Source organism: Solanum verrucosum, unplaced genomic scaffold, assembly GCF_900185275.1.
Source record: "Solanum verrucosum unplaced genomic scaffold, falcon-dt-bn FXZP01000684.1, whole genome shotgun sequence".
In the NCBI taxonomy this organism is placed as follows: Eukaryota; Viridiplantae; Streptophyta; class Magnoliopsida; order Solanales; family Solanaceae; genus Solanum; species Solanum verrucosum.
This window is the reverse complement of record NW_026020567.1, coordinates 4,109-11,977: the sequence shown is the minus strand read 5'-3', so window position 1 is coordinate 11,977 and position 7,869 is coordinate 4,109. Positions and strand designations below refer to the sequence as shown.

Genomic DNA, 7,869 nt, shown 5'->3' with positions numbered 1-7,869 from the left:
CCACAGTTGGCATCCACGGACCGAAGGTCAGACCACGGCCCGTCCTGGAGGTCTGTGGTTCACAACTGCAACCACTCCCCAAACCCAGCTCAGAAAATCGCCTAGTCTCGGCTCACGGACAAATCCACGATCCGTAGGTCAGATCACGGTTCGTGGTCTATGTCCGTGGATCGAGGGCCCCTTTACATAGCCTCTGATGCAAATGACGGTCGACTAGCATAGACTGTCATTCGATGTACGGTCCATAGGTCTGACCGTAGGTAAGGGTCAGCAGCCAGTTCGATGAAATTGTGATTTGGGTCAACTTCAAATGGTGATAACTCCTAGAAGAAAATGAATTATGTGTCCCATGACCTATGATATGATAGATAATTGAATCCTCTTTCCAACGCCGCGAAATTTGCTAAAATCTGACCTTCGAGTAAAAAGTCATGCTCGTTTTAGTGAAGCCCTGTCGGGCACACTCGACCTACGACCTCAATCTACGGTACCTACGGCCCGTAGGTCCCGTCGGTCGATCACTCCGATAGCAGTTAAGTCAGGGGTTTTTTGGTCTTTTCCTATTTCGTTGGACCCCTAAGCTACGTTATTTAGACCTTAAATTATGAGGTTTTAGTCAGTTTAAGCCTAGAAAACATAACTAGAACTTACCTAAGTCAAATCATTAATCAAAACTTAGAAAATTAGAGCGTAAGAGTAGAATAGAATTCAAGATCCGCTTCACTTTATTTGATAGATAATTTCAATTTTGTACAATTTATGAGTAGATAATAAGTGGATATTATAATATCATCCATCATTCAACCCATTTTTATTCACATAAAACCGACGAGTCGAATATTTTATCCATTCGCATCCAACCCATTGTCAACTCATTCATATGCGATTGAATTCCTTTGTTAGCCAGCACAAGTCACGCCACATGGATAACACCATAGTTACTCATGGAGAAGTTGAAAATGTTGGTTTAGAAAGTTTTGGATTTTTGTCTTTATCACACTTGGAATCTCAGGATTTGAAACAACTGGTAATTCAGGCTTTGTAAAAGTTGGGATCTCAGGCTTTGGGGTAGTTGGTAGCTCACGCTTTGGAACACTTGGTATTTCAGGCATAGAGACACTAAAAGTCTCGTGTTCTAGGTTGTTGTAATCTTAGGCTTTGAGGAATTAGATGTCTCTGGTTTTGAGAAACTAATAGTCTCAAAATTTGGAGAACTTGGGATCTCAGACTTAGACGAACTTGGTGTCTCAGACTTTGGGGAATTCGGTGTCTCGGGCTATTTGGGAACTAGGAGTTTCAGGTTTTGGAAAACTCAGGGTCTCAAAACTTAGGGTCTTGGGCTTTGAGAACTTAGGGTATCATGCTTTGGGAAAGTAGGTGTATTGGGGTTTGGGGAACTTGGGGTCTCAGGCCTTGGGAAATTTGGAGTTTCGATCTTTGGGGTTCTAGGTCTTTGGAGAACTTGGAGTCTCAGGCTTAGGGGAACTAGGAGTCTTGAAATTTTTGCGAACTTGGTGTCTCAGGATTTGAAAAGCTAGGAATCTCAGGCTTAAAAGAGCTAGGGGTCTCGAGCTTTGAGAAACTTGGAGTCTCGGATTTTGAGGAACTTGGGATCTCGGGCTTTGAGAAAGTAGGAGTCTCGGGCGTTGAGAAACTTGGAGTATGGGGATTTGGAGAACTTAGGGTCTCAGGTTTTAAAAAAGTAGGAGCCTCGAGCTTTAGAGAACTTGGAGTCTCAGGTTATAAGAAATTAGGAGTCTCAGGCTTAGAGGAATTTGGCGTCTCAGGTTTTGAGAAACTAGGAGTTTCAGGCTTTGAAAAACTAGGGGTCTCGGACTTTGGAGAACTTGGAGTCTTAGGATTTGGAGAACTTGGGGTCTCAGGTTTTGAAAAACTAAGGGTCTCAGGTTTTGGGGAACTTGGAGTCTCAGGTTTTGAGAAACTAGGAGTCTCGGGCTTTGAGAAACTAGGGGTCTCGGGCTTTGCGAAACTTAGGGTCTTGGGCTTTGGAGAACTTAGAGTCTCAGGCTTTGAGAAACTAGGAGTCTTGGGTTTTGAGAAACTTGGTGTCTCGGGCGTTGCAGAAATTGGAGCCTCGGGCTTCGAGGAACTTGGGGTCTCAGGCTTTGAGAAACTTGGAGTCTCGGGCCTTGAGAAACTTGGGGTCTCAGGCTTTGAAAAGCTAGCAGTCTCGGGCTTTGAGAAGCTAGGAGTTTTGGGTTTTGAAAAGCTAAAGGTCACTGGCTTTGGGAAACTTGGGGCTTCAGGATTTGGAGAATTTTGGATTTCAGGCTTTGAGAAAGTAGGGGTCTCAGACTTTGGGGAATTCGGAGTCTCAGGCATTGAAAATGTTAGAGTCTCATGTTTTGAAAAACTTGGAGTCTCAGGTTTTAGGGAACTTGGCATCTTAGGCTTTGAAGAACTAGGAGTTTCAGACTTGGAGAAGCTAGGGATCTCACGCTTTGAGAAACTAGGGGTCTCAGGCTTTGAAGAACTTGGGGTCTCGAGCTTTGGAGAACTTGGGATTTTAGGCTTTTGGAAAGTTGAGGTCTCAGACTTTGGGGAACACGGAGTTTCAGGATTTGAGAAAGTTGGTGTCTCAGGGTGTAGAGAAACTAGGGGTTTCAGGCTTTGAAAAACTAGGGGCCTCGATCTTTGGAGAATTAGGAGTCTCGGGTTTTGAGAATGTTGGAGTCTTAGATTTTGAGAAACTAGGGGTCTTTGGCTTTGAAAAACTTGGGATCTCAGGCTTTGAGAAAGTAGGAATTTCAAGTTTTGAGAAAGTAGGGGTTTCGGGGTTTGGAGAAGTAGGAGTCTCAAGCTTTGAGAAACTAGGGGTCTCCGATTTTGAGAAAGTAGGCGTCTCGGTCTTTGAAAAAGTAGGAGTTTCAAGCTTTTGGGAACTAGGGGTCTCGGGCTTTGAGAAACTAGGGGTTTCGGGCATTGAGAAACTAAGGGTTTCGGGCTTTGAGAAAGTAGGAGTCTCAGGCACTGAGAAAGTAGGCTCTTCGATTTTGAGAAAGTAGGGGACTCGGGCTTTGAGAAAGTAGGGGTCTCAGGATTTTGGGAACTAGGGGTCTCGGGCTTTAAGAACCTACGAGTTTCAAGCTTTGAAAAAGTAGAAGTCTCAGGATTTGAGAAAGTAGGAATTTTGAGCCTTGGGGAATTAGGGGTCTCGGGCTTTGAGAAACAAGGAGTCTCAGGTTTTGAGAAACTAGGGGTCACGGGCTTTGAAAAAATAGGGGTCTCAGGTTTTTGAGAAACTAGGAATTTTGGGTTTTGAGAAACTAGGAGTTTCAGGTTTCGAGAAACTAGGAGTTTCAGGTTTCGAGAAACTAGGAGTTTCGGGCTTTGAGAAACTAGGTGTCTCAGGCTTTGAGAAACTAGGAGTTTTCGGGTTTGGAGAAACTAGGAGTTTCGGTCTTTGAGAAACTAGGGTCTCAGGTTTCGAGAAACTAGAAGTCTTGGGCTTTTGAGAAACTAGAGGTCTCAGATTTTGAGAAACTAGGAGTTTCGGGCTTTGTAAAGACTGTGGGAATTGGAGAAACTTGGGGTAGCGGGCTTTGAAAGACCGGGGGAATTGAGAGAAACTGGGGGGTAGTGGCATTGAGAAACTAGGGGTAGTGGGCATTGAGAAAACTAGGAGTTTGTAGAATGTGACATGCTGTTATAGTTGTAATCATGCGGTCATGTAAAAGTAGATAAATGCTAGCAATAAGAGGGAGGACAATTTGGAATGCTGAGCCATTTTTCTACAGATGCAAGAAGCTTAGAGTAACATGTGTTAAGAGCAAATGAAGTTTTGATATTCCAATAGTTTTTCATTTAGCTATATATAGATTTTTACAAGCATATAAAAAAGGAGGATTTCAATATTTGATACGTTAGTTGACCTATTTATCTGGCAAAATATTATAGTATCTAGAATTTGTCTTGTAATAGCAATATCATAGTATCTTGAATATCCCTAAATTAAAGGAATACTCAGATTTACTTGCTTATATGAGATTATTAAGGAATCAAACTTTTGATAAATAATTTACTAATCACCTTTAAATTGTTAATTACAATGTATTTTATGTCTTTTCTTTATTTGTTGTTTCTCTCTTTAAATCAAATCAACATTAAAAAGTGGATATAGAGAAGACATCTGCAAATATTATAGTATCTAGAATTTGTCTTGTAATAACAATATCATAGTATCTTGAGTGTCCCTAAAATAAAGGAATACTCAGATTTACTAGCTTATATGAGATTATTAAGGAATCAAACTTTGTTAAATATTTAATAATCACCTTTAAATTGTTAATTACAATGTATTTTATGTCCTTTCTTTATTTGTTGTTTGTCTCTTTAAATCAAATCAAAATAAAAAAGTTGATATAAGAGAGACACAATATATCTTAATCAAGTATAGTTTAACTTGACATGCATTACCACTCTATCACCGATAGTGATGACAATGTTGGTTCTTCTCGTACAAAAAAAAATCATTACACTTTTGTTAAATGTTTTTAAAATCAAAATATAAACTTCATCAGTCTTATTTTATAAGGCATTGGTTTGACTGAATATTGCATTTTAATGTTCACTTGATATAAGTACTTATATTACTAGATTCATGCATAATTCGATAAAGGTGAGGTCTAGGGAAATTCGGGGAAGGATTGGGTAAAATATATAAGTGTTGGTTAGTCGTTCTATTAGCTATGACGTTAAGGAACTTGTAGGCCTTTCATAAATGAATTGGGGTGAGTAGAACTCGACGTTATCAACTTGGCATGAATAGGTTGGTCTTGGATGTCATTTTTGAAGGTGTGTTGAAAAATGGAGACTTTTAGAGTATTTTTGCGTTTTTGTCCCATGCAAGCTTCCATAGTGGGTGACACACTACTTTTGTGATGTAATTAATTCCCGTTACAGCAAGAGGTCTCACTATAGCACTTCCACTATAGTGGGATTGAGCCATTTTAGCCGGATTGGTTGCAATTAATGGAGAAAATTCCCCAAAGTCGCTAATTATTTGGAAAGTTACGTTTTGGGGAAGCACAAGGGCAACTTAATTAGGGCGAATTTCAGCCATTTTTCATCAAGAGCCTTTGTAAATGTAGGTAATCCAATCTTTCAACTTCATAGTTTGATTCCCTAGGCCATTGAGGTGCTATTAGGGACTCTAGGGAACACTTTGGTTTTGTTCCTATGTTGGGAAAATCTGAGTTACTAAGGATTTTGGGTTGTATAGACTTGGGTTAATTGTTAAATGTTTTTCTTGATTAATCTATTGTTATTCACTCATGTAGCTATGGAATTGGTAGTTTTCGGTGAATAATGGTGGAAAAGCCTTGGATTGGGTGAGAAGATCATAAGTTTGGCTTGGGGTTGAGATTAAGTTGTAATATGAATATAATTAGGCCATTGGAGATTGAATCTTGTACCTGTATTATTAATTGTAGACCAATAACAAGCTAGCTAGGATTTGTAACAAGGGAAATACACAGGTCCAATGGAGATTTCAAGGCTTGATTCAAGAAAGGTGATAGTTTATTGTTTCCAAGTTATGTAATGTATGCATGATAATTGTTTTTATTGTATTGTTTCTGCAATGCATGGTTAGGAAGATCAAATAAATGTAAGATGATGAAGGCGTTTAATTTACTTGTGTTTACAAGTGTTACCATAGTTCATTATGATTCTAATTTTGTGTTTTGTGACAATTGGTTGGCTTGGGTACCTCGCCAGCTACATATATTAAGTTGGCTGAGGTACCACGCCTAGTACATGTTACTACATGGTTGGATCAGGTACCAAACCTAGTTTGCCTTGGTACCACGCCTAGTACATGTTTGATTGTGCTCCTGTATGTTATTTACTTGAATTAACTACATATTGTTTTACTAATTATTTGTTAAATGAAAATATACATTTTACTCGAATGCTATCACTTCTATTTATAGTAATTGAGTTAAATTCAAATCATTGTGTTCTCCATATCTAAGTGTATCCGATCCTTTCAAATTAATATCTATCTATATAAATCAGAGAAGAAAAAAGAAGAAAAGTCTGACACTCTTATTTGTAGGAAAAACATTAATTATATTTTGTAAGTTTAAAAAATTGTTTGAATTAGAAAATTCTTAGTTGTTAGCACTAACTAATTAGGAATGAAACTAAATAAGGGTGAATTATTTACTAAATTAGATATTATCACTTTGAAATATATGTAGTTTATGGACCCGACCTCAGAATGTCAATTTTTAGTCAAAATATTTCTTATTAGGAAACTAATTTATTGTGATTTAAAAGTTAATCGTATCCACGAAAAGATGTGATAAAAATAATAAAAATGTGTTTTCATACACAAAATATTATTATAAATACCCAAAGGCTAAGAACATTAGATGAATATTACCATTACAATTTAAACATTCTACCTCTCCTACTCAAAACTCTGTGATTATCATTCCTCTCCTCCATTAACTCACATGGCTTCAAAAAGTGACAACCTTAAGCAATTGATCCTAATTCCATCTACCGGCTCTGAAGACCATCAACCATCCATCAATGGCGTCAATGATGCCAACAAGTGTCGAGGCTCCCTCGTTGGACCAAACAAGAAATTCTCGTTCTCATACAGGGAAAAAAAGTGGTTGAAGACCGGATCCATCAAGCCGAACCGGAGGTATGGAATTGGGCTCAACACAGGTTGAAGCTAAGTGGGATTCAGTTTCATCCTACTGCAAAAGACAAGGGGTGAATCGTGGACCGATTCAATGCCAGAAGAGATGGAGTAATCTGGCTAGGGATTTTAAAAAGATTAAAGAGTGTGGGAGTCTCAGATTAAAGAAGAAAAAGAGTCATTTTGGATGTGAGGAATGATTTTAAGAGAGAAAAAAAATTACCTGGATTTTTTAATAGACAAGTGTTTAATATTCTTTGATCATGGAAATGGGCAATGAAGAAGGGTTAGATTTGGCTTCCGCGTCAGAAGTTTTGTTTGATAGTGCAGAAGTGTGTTGTAGGGGATGATGGGTTGTTTTCATATGTACCACAAATGAATGAGGATGTTATTCCTACTTTAACTTCAGAGGAGCCACATCAGCCACTCTCTCAAGTTTCTCCTACACAAGCAGGTGTAAGACAACTACCACTCCAGGAGTTGATAAATGGAGAGGTCAGAAGGGGAAACGAAAGCGAAACAACTCAAATGATGAAAAAACAAGGAATGTCCAACATCATTTAGTAAAAGTGCTGGAAAGGAATGGCAAAATGGTGAGCTCCCAACTTGAAGCTCAGAATATGCATTCTGAACAAGATAGGCAGCAAAGAAAGGACCATGTTGATAACTTAGTAGTTGTGCTAAACAAGCTTGCAGGTGCTTTAGGAAGAATTGCAGATAAGTTATAGTGCCTAGTTCATTTAAATTCAATGCAAAATATGTTTTTTTAAGCTTTCAAGGCTTAGTCTTGGCAAAAATCAACACATCACGACTATAAACAAATAGATGTTTTTTCTTAATTCTTTTTATACTCAAGTCTCTCTACGTTTTGTCACAATTTCTAGTCAGCCAGGCTCCTATGTATATCTCACCACTTGGGCTTGCTTGCTCCGGTTTGCAGAAACATTGTATACAAATCATAATATCTCGCTTCTAATTATGATTTGTATTAGCATGAATTCCTTTAACCTATGGCATCCAATATCAAAAGTTTTGTTGAAATGTGTTTTCTCACTCATTTAGGTCATCAAGAAATTTTAAAAATTGAATATTTTAATTGTGGAAGAAATCATATTCAGTATAATTTTATGTTGTTTTTAAATATATTAAAAACTAAATCTTGCTTAAATTTGGCTTTGTTGATGTGCATTACT

At 38.1% G+C, this 7,869-nt stretch overlaps 2 pseudogenes; one reads left to right on the top strand and one right to left on the bottom strand.

The window, feature by feature from the left end:
* Positions 1 to 942: 942 nt before the first annotated feature.
* Positions 943 to 3,748, bottom strand: LOC125810421 (proline-rich extensin-like protein EPR1; annotated as a pseudogene).
* A 2,734-nt stretch (positions 3,749 to 6,482) lies between these two features.
* LOC125810423 (trihelix transcription factor ASR3-like) lies at positions 6,483 to 7,404 on the top strand (annotated as a pseudogene).
* Positions 7,405 to 7,869: the final 465 nt, after the last annotated feature.